Below are 15677 nucleotides of genomic sequence, written 5' to 3'. Positions count from 1 at the left end.
AGGAGAAGAGAGAGCGCAAGATATTGAAAACCTATTTGAAGAAATGATGACAGAAAACTTCCCCTATCTGGTGAAAGAAATAGACTTATAAGTCCAGGAAGCTCAGAGAGTCCCAAACAAGAGGAACCCATAGGCCCACACCAAGACACGTCATAATTAAAATGCCAAGAGCTAAAGACAAAGAGAGAATCTTAAAAGCAGCAAGAGAAAAGCAGTGAGTTACCTACAAGGGAGCGTCCATATGGCTGTCAGCTGATTTCTGAACAGAAACTTTGCAGGCCAGATGGCAGTGTCAAGAAATATTCAAAATGATAAATAACAAGGACCTACAACTAAGATTACTCTACCCAGCAAAGCTATCATTTAGAATTGAAGGTCAGATAAAGAGCTTCCCGGACATGAAAAAGCTAATGGAGTCCATCATCACCAAATCAGTATTATATAAAATATTGAAGGGTATTATTTAAGAAGAGGAAGAAGAAAAATAAAAAATATGAACAATAAAATGGCAATAAATATATATCTATCAACAATTGAATCTAAAAATCAAAACCAACAAATAAGAAATCTAATGAACAAAATAAACTAGTGAACAAAATAGAATCAGAGGGATAGATGGAAATGGAACAAACTGACGATTCTCAGAGGAAAGGGAGTAGCGGGGTAGGAAGAAATTAATCAAAGACCTTACATGCATACTAGGGGCCCAGTGCATGGATTTGTGCACCTTGAAAGGAACTGTGGGCCATGAGGCTGTGGTGGGCACAGGGGCGGGTCTCGGCCCATCCTTGACGCCTCTGCCTGGCCCCTTCTGCTGCAGCCCCTCGTCCCCTCTCTGCTGGCAGCCCTGCTCCCACCACTGTCGCTCTCATGCGCTGATGGCACCAGCTCCGCTTGCATCCACTGATGGTGTAGAGCGATTGGGGCTAGCGCCAGTAGCAGGTGCAAGTGGGGCCAGCGCCATCAGCGGGTGCAAGTGGCAGCTGCCGGCCCTGATTGCCCCTCAAGAGCAGGGGGAGGTGGAGAAGCCCTCAGGGGTGATCAGGGCCAGTAGCCACCATTCACACCTGCTGATGGTGCCAAGCAATCGGGACTGGTGCCGGGCTCAGGCAGTGGGTGCGAATGGGGCTGGTGCCAGCAGCAAGTGCAAGTGCCAGGTGGGACTGTGGTGCACGGGAGCAAAGAATTTTCAGTAACCACCAGAGGTTCACCCCCATGACAGCGACCAGTGCCCCACCTTGGTCACTTGCTCTACCATCCTGCCACAGCCAACGCCCACCATGTTCCACGCTCTGTCACCTGCTACCGATGCCCGCCATCTTCTGCATGCACCCCCTAGTGATCAGCACACATCATAGCGACTGGTTGTTCGGTTTTTCAGTTGGCCCTCTGTTCAGTCTATTTTCATATTAGGGTTTTATATATATAGACTAGAGGCCCAGTGCACAAAAATTTGTGCACTTGGGGGGGGGGTCTCTCAGCCCAGCCTGTGCCCTCTCGCAGTCTGGGACCCCTCAGGGGATGACCACCTGCTAGCTTAGGCTGGCTCCCCAGGGGATTGGGCCTAAACTGGCAATCAGACATCCCTCTGGCAGCCTGGGAGCCCTCAGGGGATGTCCACTTGCCAGTGGGGAGCAGGCCTAAGCTGCAGTCGGACATCCTTAGCGCTGCTGATGAGGCGGGAGAGGCTCCCACCACCACCACTATACTGGCAGCCGTCAGCCTGGCTTGTGGCTGAGCAGAGCTCCCCCTGTGGGAGCGCACTGACTACCAGGGGGCAGCTCCTGCATTGAGCATCTGCCCCCCTGGTGGTCAGTATTTGTCATAGTGACCAGTCATTCCCAGTCTTTCTGCTGTTAGGGTCAGTTTGCATATTACCCTTTTACTATATAGGATAGAGGCCTGGTGCACGGGTGGGGGCCGGCTGGTATGCCCTGAAGGGTGTCCCGGATCAGGGTGGGGGTCCCGCTGGGGTGCCTGGACAGTCTGGGTGAGGGGCTGATGGGTGTTTGCAGCTGGTCACACCCCCTTCAGGGTAGGGGTCCCCACTGGGATGCCTGGCCAGCCTGGGTGAGGGGCTGATGGCTGTTTGCAGGCTGGTCAAGCCCCCCGCCCCAGTGGGGACCCTCACCCCATGGAGGTTTGGCCAGCCTGGGTGAGGGGCTGATGGCTGTTTTCAGGCTGGCCATACCCCCTTAAGGGTGGGGGTCCCCACGCGGGTGCCTGGCCAGTCTGAGTGAGGGGCTGAGGGCCATTTTCAGGCTGGCCAAACCCCCCCAGCGATGGAAGCTCCCAACCTCTCCTTTTTTTCTTTTTTTCATTCTGGGATTTATTTACCTTCTATAATTGAAACTTTGTTGCTTTGAGTGTAGCTCAGAGCCAGCCGTGGCAGGCGGGAAGTTGGCTTCCTCCATCATTGGAGCAACCAAGCCTCCTGCTTGCTCCAGCTGCGTGGCTGCCGGCCGCCATCTTGGTTGGGTTAATTTGCATATAGTCGCTCTGATGGGCTGGTGGGCGTGGCTTAAGGCATAGCAAAGGTACGGTCAATTTTCATGTTTGTCTTTTATTAGTGTAGATATGCATTACCTATGGATGCAGGCAATAGGGTGGCAAAGGCCTGGGGTGGGGCAGGAACTGGGTGGAGGGGGCAATAGGGGGAGATAAACATTGTAATACTCACACCAATGAAGATAAAAAATAAAATAAAAAGAAAGAAAGACCTGTAGGAAGCAAGAGAATGAGCCATGTGGATGTCAGAGACCCTGAGTGAGGAGCAGGCCTGGTATGTTCAGTGCTCAGTAAGAAGGCCAGTGTGGCTAAAACAGGGTGAGTGAGGAGAGAATGGTAGGTACAGCTGGGGAGGGATCAAAAGTCAGGTATTCAGGGCCTTGTGGGTCACCCTAAGCACCTGACTTTTCCTTAGGATGAAGCAGGGAGCCATAGAATTTTCTGATTAGTGACATGATGATCTGAATTTCATTTTAACCAGATCATTCTTGCTGCTGTAAAGGAGGGAGATCAGTCAGTCTGTTGCAATGATCCAGGGGAGGGATGGTGGGGGGTTGGACTAGGGGGTCTTAGTGGAGGTGGGGAGACGTGGATGGATTCTAGGTGAATGTTCATAGTAGAGCCAATGGGATTAGCTAACAGATTGGATGAGAGAGTGTGTGTGCGAGAGAGGAAGCCCGATTACTATCTTAGTCATCTTGGGTTGCCATAACCAAATACCATAGGCAGATTGGCTTAAACAGTACACTTATTTCTTACACTTCTGGAGACTAGGAAGTCCACGATCAAGATGCTAGTAGACTCAGTTCTAGGCAAGGACCCTCTGCTTGGCTTGCTTGTGCTCACAAGATCTCTTCTTTGTGTACAGGTGGAAAGAGAGCTCTGGTATCTCCCTTCTCCTTATAAGGACATTCATTCCATCATGAGGAATGAATCTTTAAATCTCTGCTCATCCAGAATGTTTTAATGTGTGTGGTTTGAGGTAGGGATCTAAGTGTTTTTCCCCCAAATGACCAGCTTTTTTGATACTATTTATTGAGTAAGCCTCAGGATCTCTTCTTCTAACCCATTACCTCTCAAAGGCCTCACCTCCAAATACCATTATATTAAAGTGAGGACATCAACACATGAATATTGGAGACACAAATATTCAGTCCATAACAATGATTCTAATGGGTTTGGCCCAAATACCTAGAAGGATGGGGCTTCCAACAACAGAGATCGAGTGGAGAATAGGGAGTAGTGGGTTTGGTGTGGGGAAGTTCCACTGTAGACAGGATTAGCTACATAATGTGTGGGGCCCAGAGCAAAATGAAAATGGGTGGCCCTCTATTTAAAAAAAAATTATTGAAAATTCCCAAGTAGAAGTTTCCATGTGTTGCCCTGGCCAGGTGACTTGGTTGGTTGGAGTGTCATCCTGTACGCCAAAAGGTTGCTGGTTCCATCCCCTGTCAGGGTGAGCATAGGGGGCAACTAGTTGGTGTTTCTCTCTCACATTTATGTTTCTCTGTCTTTCTCTCCCCCTTCCTTTGTCTCTAAAAATCAATAAAATCATGTTCCTGGGTGAGGCTTAAACAAAACAAAACAAAACAAAAAAGAATTTCCAAGTGGTGACTGTAGAGCATTAAACCAAACCTGAAGCCCTCCTGACTGTGAAGCCCTGTGTGACTGCCAAGAAGGCACACTGATGAGCAGGCTTTGGCTGTGGACTTACAGTTGAGGTGCCAGTAGACATCGACATATAAATGTGGAGTTGACAGTTGAATAAATGAGGGTGGAATTTAGGGAATAGGCCTGGCCTAGAGATACAAATTTGGGATCATTAGTATAAAGATGGTATTTAAAATCGTGAAATTGAATGAGCATCAAGGTATTGAAAATAGATAGAAAAGAAGGACCAAAGACCCAGCCCTAGGGCCTCCTTCAGCTAGAAGTTGGGGAGCTGAGGAGAAATCGAAAAGTTTACTGAATAAGAGCAACAAGCGAGGTGGAGGAGAACCAAGCAAGTGTGGTGTCCTGAAAGCCAAGGGCAAGCTGTGTTTCAAGTGTGAGGTCAAGTAAGATGTAGACTGAGCATTGATCATGCATTAACCCCGAGGAGGTCACAGGCGGCCTTGGTTTCAGTGATGGGGAATAGTGTGTGCATGTGAAATGCATCTTACTGACTTGCAAGAGTAAATTGATTTATAAGAGGGTAAGGGATTTAACCCTTTATCTGTCACATGTTGCAAATGTTTTTTCATAGTTTTATGGCTATTATTTCATTTTGTTTAGATTTAAGTTTATGGTGTCTGTGAGGTTTTTAAAACCCCTATAAAGTTTTAAATTGTTCTATGGTCAAGTCTGTCACTCTTTTCCACTGCAAAGTTTTGAAAATTTTGTCTTATATTGTTTTTTAGTTGTTTATGATACTTAATAATCTTTAAATCTCTGCTCATCCAGAATGTTTTAATGTGTGTGGTTTGAGGTAGGGATCTAAGTGTTTTTCCCCCAAATGACCAGCTTTTTTGATACTATTTATTGAGTAAGCCATTCTTTCCTTGCTTCTCTGAAGCTCCATTCCCATCACCTGCTCAGTGTCCCCATTGTCTTGTATCTGTCCAGGCCTTGGTGATTGATTCCATTGATCTTTGCCTGGGGAGAGATTTAAGAAATGGAGAGAATGGGCAGACTTGGTGATTGATTGATAGTAGAGTGTGAGGAGGTGGGAGGCAGGAGAGCTGACACAGTAACCTTCAATGAGGGACAGGCAAGGGGAGATTAGGGACCTTGGGAGCTCTCAAGTATGAAGGACTTTGTCACAATTCTGCAAGGTTGATATTCTATATACCCATTTGCAGACAAAGAATCTGAGGTTCAGAGAGGTAGGTGGAGCTGAGACTGAAAGGCAGCTCTCTGGGCTCCAGAGCCTGAATTCTGTTGACCCTGGGTGAAGGGGAGGGAAAGAAGGTTCCAGGAAGGCCTGAAGGGCTCCAGGCACCACACACCTCCAAACCCCACTCTGCCATATTACTAGGTCTTAAAGGTTTTCCCATTTCTAAGAGCAACCTGTTAAAACCAAAATGCTCCTAGTGGGGAATCACACTTTAAGTTTATAGCTGACATCTTAACTATCTGTTAACACCTCTGTAGGGATTAGTTGACACCAGCTGAGAACACTGAATGGGAATCAGTGTGATGTGAAGGGGAGGGGCAGGTTTCCAGCAATTCACAGCTTTTTTGGAACACGTGAGGAAGTGAAGGAGGTGGAGCTGGATCCCTGTGGGAGGTGTTGGGGCGGGGTGGGGGTGAAGTGGGAGTGCTTGGGGGGAAAGCATCTTCTCTGTAGAAACTAATGGCTGGGCTCATAGACACTGCTGTGGCCTGGTATCAGAGAAGGCTAATCACATTCTCAGTCTTGATCTTGAGGTCATATCAGCCACTCCTGAGCCACCTTGGAACAGCTGCCAGCAGGCACTCAGTGCTGGGATCGGTCTCTTGACACTCACAGACTGGATCTGTCATCTGCTCTGAGGAGTAGGAGGAGGAGAGGCTAAGGTCCCTGGATTGCCCTTTAGTTCTTAGAGGGGTGGTATGCCCTGTTAGGGGCAGGGCTCAGTGTGTGAGCAGGATTAGGAGTCAGCGTGTAAGCAGGGTCGGGCTCAATGTGTGACTAGGCTCAAGGTTCAATGTATGAATAGGATCAGGGCTCACTATAGGACAAGGGTCAGGGCTCAATCTGTAACCAGGGTCATAAGGGTCTAATCCTAGAGGTCACCCAGAGGGTGGCTGAACTTCTTAGCCTAAAGGAAGACATTGAAAGAGGCCAAGATAGTATCAGGCTGCTTCCTACCTCACTGGTGCATGAGGACAGGGGAGTAGAAAAATGTGACTGCTTGTCTAAAACAGACATTTTTCCCTAGAGGGGCTTCCTTTCCCCTTCAGTCTGCACAGGGGGATTAATAGGTGTCTTTGGGGAATATCATGTGACCAGCTGCCCAATCACCTCATCGCTGTCTTAGCCTTTCTGGGACCTTGGGGCTAAGAGCAGCTCTTCCCTCATCTCCCCTTTTCCTCCCTATCTTTTTCTCTCCTCTTCCCTATCTTCCTTTCCTTATCCCTCCCCCTTTCTCTTTTCCCATCCCTTCCCCTGTCAGCCAGCCCTGGCCTTGCTCCCAAATGCTGGCAGTCAGACCCTGAGACACCCAGACACCCCTTCAGCTTGAGGCTGCCCAGGTCCTGGGCAACCTGCAGTCAAGCACAACCTTCAGCGCTTCCTTCTTTCTAATCAGCACATCCTCCCAAATGTACTGCCAGGGCTCAGCTGGGGAGGGAATGTAAGGGAGGGGCCAGGTAGTGACCAAGTGAGACTTCTGGGAGGTGAGGAGCTGAGAGTGCTCTAGGAAGGGGACTTACATGAGCAAAGGCCTGGGTTTCTGGTGGTGTTGGGGTGGGGCCTGTCACCCTCCCCCAACCCGTGGCTCACCCACTAAGGCAGAGGAAGGGGATGAGGTCCTCTGAGGCATGGTGGCCAGCTGCCCCATCTTGCCCGGGACTGTCCCAGTTTCAGCAGCTCTACGTTCCCGGATGATTGGTCACTCTACCTAAGTCTTTCTGCACTTGAGGCTCTCTGACAAGCCTGTGTCCCTGGCAACGCAGAGCATCCAGTCAAGCTCTTCTGGGTCTCTGAGAAACTGGGTGTTTAAGTTATGGTGCTGGCCAGGCCTGGGGATTGTAGGAAGCCACTGCAGCTCCCGGGGGTGGTGCTGAAGAAGGAGTGAGGGGCAGAGGCCTTGTTGCCATGTCTGAGCTGCCTTCAGAGCCTCAAAAGGAATCCATCAGGTACATTTGATGCTGAAGCCTGCCAGGGGACCTGAAGGGCCTTGAGGCAGGAAGCAGCAGCAGAGTTGCCTGTACTTTTATGTCCACCTGCCTCTGCCCACCACAGGCTGGCCACTGAGTCAGGAGGCCTGGCCTCTCTTCTCAGTTCTGCCTCCAGCTTGCCATGTCACTTTAGGACAGGCAACCTTGAACCTGGGCCTCAGTTGCCTTGTTTGAGACATGGCTGTGACTCTGGACCAGAGCCATCTGAGGGAGGATTTGCAAAGCACAAAATGTATTCTGGGGTAATATGCTGCAGTTGTCACTGCTATGGGTCAAGTACCTGACCTTGTGGTGCCAGCTCTGAGGGCAATGGAGAGCCCCCAGGTGGGGCTGACTCTCCATTCTTGGGGGTAACAGATGTATGAGCTAGAGGTTGAAAATTGGGGGCTCCAACCAGGGATGTGGCTTGTGAATGTGTTTTGTTTCATTTTAAACAATTTGTGTGGGTTTTTTTTTGTAAATTGAGATATAATTCACATACTATGTAACTCACCATTTTAAAGTGTACAATTCAGTCTTTTTTAGTATATTCACAAGATTGTACAACATCATCACTAAATCCAGAGCACTATATCACCTCAAAAGGAAACCCTATACTTATTAGTAGTCCTCTCTCTCCAACCCCCAAGCCCTGGCAATCACTAATCTTCCTGTCTCTATGGATTTGCCTTTCTGGATAGTTTATGTAAATGGAATCATACAATATGTGGCCTTTGTGTCTGTTTTCTTTACTTTAGCATAATATTTTCAACATTTACCTATGTGGTACCATGGATCAGTATTTAATTGTTTTTTAAGGATTTTTTTTCTTTTTATTGTTTTATTGCTTAAAGTATCAGAAAAAGTATTACATATGTCTCCTTTTTTTTTCTGCCCTTGACAATCCCCTGGCCTCCCCTACCCCCAGTGTCTTATGTCCATTGGTTATGCTTATATGCATGCATACAAGTCCTTCAATTGATCTCTTACCCCCCTCCCTCCTTCCCCCCAACTCTCCCCGGCCTTCCCACTGCAGTTTGACAATCTGTTTGAGGCAGCTCTGCCTCTGTATCTATTATTGTTCATAACTTTATAGTGGTCTTTATTATCCATGAATGAGTGAGATCATGTGGTATTTTTCCTTCATTGACTGGCTTATTTCACTTAGCATAATGCTCTCTATTTCCATCCATGCTGTTGCAAATGGTAAGAGTTCCTCCTTTTTTACAGCAGCATAGTATTCCATTGTGTAGATGTACCACAGTTTTCTAATCCATTCATCTACTGATGGGCACTTAGGCTGTTTCCAGATCTTAGCTATGGTGAATTGTGCTGCTATGAACATAGGGGTGCATATATCCTTTCTGATTGGTGTTTCTGTTTTCTTGGGATATATTCCTAGAAGTGGGATCACTGGGTCAAATGGGAGTTCCATTTTTAGTTTTTTGAGGAAACCCCATACTGTCTTCCATAGTGGCTGCACCAGTCTGCATTCCCACCAGCAGTGCATGAGTGTTCCTTTTTCTCCACATCCTCTCCAGCACTTGTCGTTTGTTGATTTGTTGATGATAGCCATCCTGACAGGTGTGAGATGATACCTCATTGTTGTTTTGATTTGCATTTCTCGGATGATAAGTGACTTTGAGCATGTTTTCATATGTCTCTTGGCTTTCTGAATGTCCTCTTTTGAAAGGTGTCTATTTAGATACTTTGCCCATTTTTTGATTGGATTGTTTACCTTTCTTTTGTTGAGTTGTATAAGTTCCCTATAAATTTTGGAGATTAGGCCCTTATCAGATATGACATTGGCAAATATGTTTTCCCATGCAGTGGGCTTTCTTGTTGTTTTGTTGATGGTTTCTATTGCTGTGCAGAAGCTTTTTATTTTGATGTAGTCCTATTTGTTCATTTTCTCTTTAGTTTCAAGTGCCCTAGGAGCTGTATCAGTGAAGAAGTTGCTTTGGCATATGTATGAGATTTTGTTACCTTTGGATTCTTCTAGAATTTTTATGGTTTCCCGGCATACATTTAAGTCCTTTATCCATTTTGAGTTTATTTTTGTGTATGGTGTAAGTTGGTGGTCTAGTTTCATTTTCTTACATGTATCTGTCCAATTTTCGCAACACCATTTATTGAAGAGGCTATCTTGGCTCCATTGTATGTTCTTGCCTCATTTGTCAAATATTAATTGAGCTCGATTAATTCGGGTCGATTTCTATTCCATTGATCTATATGTCTATTCTTGTGCCAGTACCAGGCAGTTTTGAGAACAGTGGCTTTGTAATACAGCTTGATATCTGGTATTGAGATCCCACCTACTTTGTTCTTTCTCAGGATCGCTGCAGCTATTCGGGGTCTTTTTTTATTCCAGATGAATTTTTGGAGCTTTCGTTGTAGGTCTGTGAAGTATGCCGTTGGTATTTTAATGGGAAGTGCGTTGAATTTATAGATTGCTTTGGGTAGTATGGACATTTTAATGATGTTGATTCTACCAATCCACGAACACGGTATGTTCTTCCTTCTGTTTATGTCTTCCTCTATCTCATTTTTCAACGTCCTGTAGTTTTCTGAATAGAGGTCTTTCACCTCTTTAGTTAAGTTTATTCCGAGGTAGCTTAATTTTTTTGGTGCGATGGTAAATGGGATTGTTTTTTTAATCTCTCTTTCTGAAAGTTCACTATTGGTGTATAGAAATGCCTCAGATTTCTTGGGGTTAATTTTGTATCCTGCTACATTGCCAAATTCATTTATTAAGTCTAATATTTTTTTGATGGAGTCTTTAGGGTTTTGTATGTATAATATCATGTCGTCTGCAAATAAGGACAGTTTTACTTCCTCTTTTCCAATTTGGATGCCTTTTATTTCTTCTTCTTGTCTAATTGCAATGGCTAATACTTCCAGTACTATGTTGAACAGGAGTGGTGAGAGTGGGCATCCCTGTCTTGTTCCTGTTCTTAGGGGAAATGGTGTTAGTTTTTGTCCATTGAGTATGATGTTGGCTCTGGGCCTGTCATATATGGCTTTTATTATGTTGAGGTATGATCCTTCTATTCCCACCTTGCTGAGAGTTTTTATCAAAAATGGGTGTTGGATTTTGTCAAATGCTTTTTCTGCATCAATTGATAAGACTATGTGGTATTTTTCTTTCAATTTGTTTATGTGATGTATCACGTTTATTGATTTGCGGATATTGTACCATCCTTGCCTCCCTGGGATAAATCCTACTTGGTCATGGTGTATGATCTTTCTGATGTACTGCTGGATCTGATTTGCTAAGATTTTGTTGAGGATTTTGGCATCTATGTTCATGAGGGATATTGGCCTGTAATTCTCTTTCATTGTGTTGTCTTTACCTGGTTTTTGTATTAGGGTGATGCTGGCTTCATAGAATGATCTTGGAAGTGTTCCTTCCTCTTGAATTTTTTGTAGTAGTCTGAGGAGGATAGGTTTTAGTTCTTCCTTGAATGTTTGGTAAAACTCCCCTGTGAAGCCATCTGGTCCTGGGCTTTTGTTTGCTGGAAGCTTTTTGATGACTGCTTTAATTTCTTCCATAGTTATTGGCCTATTGAGATTTTTAGATTCTTCCTGATTGAGTTTTGGAATGTTGTATTTTTCTAGGAATTTGTCCATTTCCTCCAGGTTGTCTAGTTTGTTGGAGTAGAGCTGTCCATAGTATTTTTTAACAATCATTTGTATTTCTGTGGGGTCTGTTGTTATTTCGCCTCTATGATTTCTGATTTTGTTTATTTGGGTCCTCTCTCTTTGCTTCTTGGTGAGCCTGGCTAGAGGTTTGTCAATCTTGTTTATTCTTTCAAAGAACCAGCTCTTGGTTTCATTGATTTTATGTATTGTTTTTTTTGGTCTCTATGTCATTTATTTCTGCTCTAATCTTTATTATCTCATTCCTTCTGCTCACTCTGGGGTTTTCTCTTTCTAATTCTTTGTGTTGTAGACTTAGATGATTTACTACCATGTTTTCTTGTTTTTTGACGTAGGCCTGTAGAGCTATAAACTTCCCTCTCAGAACTCCTTTCATTGTGTCCCAGAGGTTTTGGATTGTTGTGTTTTCATTGTCATTAGTTTCCAGGATGTTTTTAATTTCTTCTTTGATCTCATTGGTAACCCAATCAATATTTAATAACATGCTATTCAGCTTCCAAGTGTTTGAGTATTTTGGATTGTTTTTATTGTAGTTTATTTCTAATTTTATGCCATCGTGGTCTGGGAAGATGCTTGGTATGATTTCAATCTTCTTGAATTTGGGGAGACTTTGTTTGTGACCCAATATGTGGTCTATTTTTGAATGTGTCTTAGGAGCACTTGTGTAGAATGTATATTTTGTGGCTTTGGGGTGAAATGTTGTGAAGATATCAATTAAGTCCATCTGATGTAGTGGGTCATTTAGGATTGCTGTTTCTTTGCCGATTTTTTGTCTAGAGGATTTATGCAGTGATGTCAGTAGTGTATTAAAGTCCCTTACTATGATTGTATTGTTGTTGATCTCTCCTTTGTTATCTTCCAGGAGTTTTTTTTATGTATTTGGGTGCTCCTGCATTGGGTGCATATATGTTTACCAGGGTTATATCTTCTTGTTGTATTGATCCCTTTAGTATTATGAAGTGGCCTTCCTTATCTCTTGTTATGGCCTTCACTTTGAGGTCTATTTTGTCCGATATAAGTAGTGCTACCCCAGCTTTTTTTTCATTTCCATTTGCCTGAAAGATATTTTTCCATCCTTTTACTTTCAGTCTGTGTGAGTCCCTTCTAATGAGGTGGGTCTCTTGTAGACAGCAGATGTATGGGTCATGATTTTTTATCCATTCAGCCACTCGATGTCTTTTGGTTGGAACATTTAGTCCATTTACGTTTAAAGTTATTATTGAAAGGTACTTGTTTGTAGCCATTGCTATTTTTTGTGCCTGTTTTCTTTCTGAGCTTTTTATTTCTTCTTTTTACACCAGTCCCTTTAGCATTTCTTGCATTGCTGGCTTGGTGGTGATTAACTCCCTTAGCCTTTTTTGTCTTTGAAGCTTCTTATTTCCCTTCAATTTTGAATGATAGCCTTGCTGGTTAGAGTATTCTTGGATTCAGTCCTTTGCTTTGCATCACTTTGTAAATTTGCATCCATTCTTTTCTGGCCTGATGTGCTTCTGTTGAGAAATCATTTGATAATCTAATGGGCGATCCCTTGTATGTAACTTTCCATCTCTCTCTTGCAGCCTGTAAGATTCTCTCTTTGTCCTGAACATTTGCAATGGATATTATGTGTCTTGGTGTGGGTCTTTTTGGGTTCACCTTATTTGGGACTCTCTGTGCTTGTGTGACTTTTTTCTTCCCCACCTCATGGAAGTTTTCTGATATTATTTCTTCGAATCGGATTTCTAATCCTTGTTTCTCTTTCTGTTATTCTGGCACCCCTATTATTCGTATGTTGTTTTGTTTCATGTTGTCCCAAAGCTCCCTTAGACTCTCCTCCTCTCTTTTAATTGTTTTCTCCAATTGAAGTACAGTTTGGGTGTGTTTTGCTTCCTTGTCTTCTAATCCACTAATTCGGTCCTCCGCTTCTCCTAGTCTACTGTTGATACTTTCAATGGTGTTTTTTATTGCAGCTATATCGCTCTTTATTTCTTCTTGGGTCTTACATAAGTTATTCTTTTTTTTCATCTGTTTCTTCTTGCTTCTTGCATAAGTTGTTGATTTTTTCCTCCATCCGGTTTATGCATTCTAGGACCCTTATTCTGAATTCTTTTTCTGTCATGTTGCATGCCTCTGTATCGCTTAGCTGCTTTTCTGGCGAGTCCTCCTTTTCTTTCCTTTGGGGGTTTCTTTGTCTACCCATGTTTGATCTCACTGACATATCTAGAATATGAGTCGTTCAGTGGCTGCTCCCTGGGTGGCAGTGGCTCCTCCAGCTATGGTTGCTCCCCAGGCAGTTGCAGTAGCAGCTGCTTCTCAGTTGGCAGCAGCTCCTCTGGCGGTTGTTGTTTACAGCTGTGGTGGCTCTTCTGGCTGGTGCGGGGAGGCTTCACGTACAGCTGCTGTTCCTCAGACAGAGGGTGTGGTGATCAGGAGGCTGCTGTTGCTTGGATCTGCTGCATTGATTTAAAGGCACAAAATACAACACAACAAGGCACAATGTACCAGGCACTGAACACAAATGTATTCACGATATTAATAACCCCAAATAAAGATGACCACCTGAGTTAGGAGAGTTAGGGAATAAAGAAGAAAGGAGAGAAAAAGATAAAAGAGAAAAAAGAAAAGAAAAAAATAAGAAATAAAAGGAGTTCAAAAATGAAATTGGGAAAAAGGAGGGGAAAGAAAAAGAAAAAAAGAGCGAAAAGAGAGAATGTAGTAGAAGAGGGGAAGAGACTTTATTTGAGGAGAAAACTCCGATAGAACCTCCACTAATCCCAACAAATACCAGCAACAGATCCCTGGAGATGAGTGAAAACTACAAACAACCTATAATATCAAGTGACTCAAGGGAAAACAGAAGCACAACAATAACTGGGGGGCAGGGGGGTGGGAACCAGCAGAAAAAAAGAAAAAGAAAAAGAAAAACAACCTCACAACCAATCCTAAAAAAAAAACAACAGAAAAACAATATACTCAACAATCAAGCAAACAGCAACAGAAGAGTAAAAAGATAAAAGAAGAAAAAAATTTGGATAGTGAAGAAAGATAAGGGAGAGGTGTATAAGGATTTAGAGCAGTGGATTGGAAGTAAGATATATAAGTAGGGTGAAATTTTGACAGGGGGTAAAAAGAAGGAATAGGGAAAACCTAAAGCAGGAATAGGGTAAGAGAAACAGGACAACAAAAGGGGAAAAGTGAGGAAGAGGGTTTTAGCATAGAGGTAAAATTCAGGTAGAGAAAAATGATGCTAAAGGAACGATGAAAATAGAATGGAGAACACTAATCCCAAAATAAAATAAAGAGAAAATAAAATGGCACTTTAAAAAATGGTAAAATGGTAGCAGTAATAATACTGGTTAAAAATAAAAATGTAGCAATTAAAAGGGTAAAATCAGGTGATGGAAAAAGAAAAAAAATTGGTTTCTTAGTTAAAAGGTGAAAAAAAATATTTGCTGTAGTGAAGGTCCTTCAGTTCTACTCTTCAGTCTGGCTCGCATTAGTCCTGCCAGGTATTCAGGAGAGTGTTGAATTTCCCTGCGATACACTGTTCCTCTGTGTTGTAAACCACAGTCCTGATTTTAAAGCAGGCTGTATTTGTTCCCAGACTGCCTTAATTTTTGTTTATATAAGAGTCAGTTTGTGGCTCAGCCTCTGGGTGGCAGTGTTTCTGGATTGACCTCCCAGGCTATACGGCCTCTCTATCCAAAAGATTGGGTTTATTTTCTCTATTGCACTTAAAACTGGTTTGAGGAAATCCACTGCCCAGAGCTGGTTCTTTAATCATTACCCCGCTCTGTTTCCCAGATTCCACAAAGACAACTTTCCCCTGCAGTCTCTGCGAGTGTCCCCAACTGGGAAATCCCATGCACTGGGTTTAATAATCAAACGCAAAGATTTAAGGAGAAGAGAAAGAAGAAAAAAGAAAAAAGAAAAAGAAAAAAAAAAAAAACAAAAAAAAAGCAAGAGCCTGCGGAGTTGCGCAAATTCGCAACCCTGCACCTTCCAGCCCATACAGTCTCTTCCATGCGCCCTCTCTCTCCTTACATTGAGTAGCCTGCACACAGGCAAAATCTGAGGTTGCCTTTTTGCATCCAGTCCAGGTATGGGCTAATTTTAAGCGTTCCCTTCTGCCAGCAGCCCTGTGGGAGCTCTTCCACACTCGCGGAACACGCTGGCCCAAAGGCCGCGGTCTTTGTGGGGCACAGACCTTCCCACGCACACTCCTCTCCCCAACCTGAATTGCCAACCGCACCTTCAGGCAAGACCTGACCTTTCCGTGAGAAGCAGGACTCCATGTAGTTGCGCTGTCCCATATCCGGTGTCTCCGGTTAGCAGCTGATCTCTGGATGCCGAGTCTTTGCGTGTACAGTATACATTTCCAAAAAACAGCCACTCAAGATGGCGCCGTCTCCGCGACTGAGCCAGCGATCCAGGAGAGATTTCAGCTGCAGTCTCCAACTTTCAATCTGCTTTCTCAAGGATTCCTCCACCGTTTCCGGCTGCAAACTGTCTCTCAGCTGAATATCCTCTCCTTATTTGGGCTGTATGTTACCCGCTTCAGCTGCTCACCCTAACAGCTCCAGGACAAGGCACGGGACATGTCTGTCTATACCTCCACCATTTTTTCTCTCTCCAGTATTTCATTTTTTGTCATGGCCCAATAATATTCCATTTTATTGCTATGCCAC

The 15677-nt window shown here is 44.2% G+C and overlaps 1 protein-coding gene across 2 annotated transcripts in view; it reads left to right on the top strand.

Annotated features, from left to right (window-relative positions):
• The window catches only part of LINGO1 (leucine rich repeat and Ig domain containing 1), a 275201-nt gene that overhangs the window by 199512 nt on the left and 60012 nt on the right, over positions 1 to 15677 (top strand). The gene's annotated exons all lie outside the window — the stretch shown is intronic.

This window comes from Myotis yumanensis, unplaced genomic scaffold (assembly GCF_028538775.1).
Source record: "Myotis yumanensis isolate MYYU_CA2020_CCGP unplaced genomic scaffold, mMyoYum1.0.hap1 SCAF_1, whole genome shotgun sequence".
NCBI classification, from domain to species: domain Eukaryota; kingdom Metazoa; phylum Chordata; class Mammalia; order Chiroptera; family Vespertilionidae; genus Myotis; species Myotis yumanensis.
This window is presented reverse-complemented; position numbering and strand designations above follow the sequence as displayed.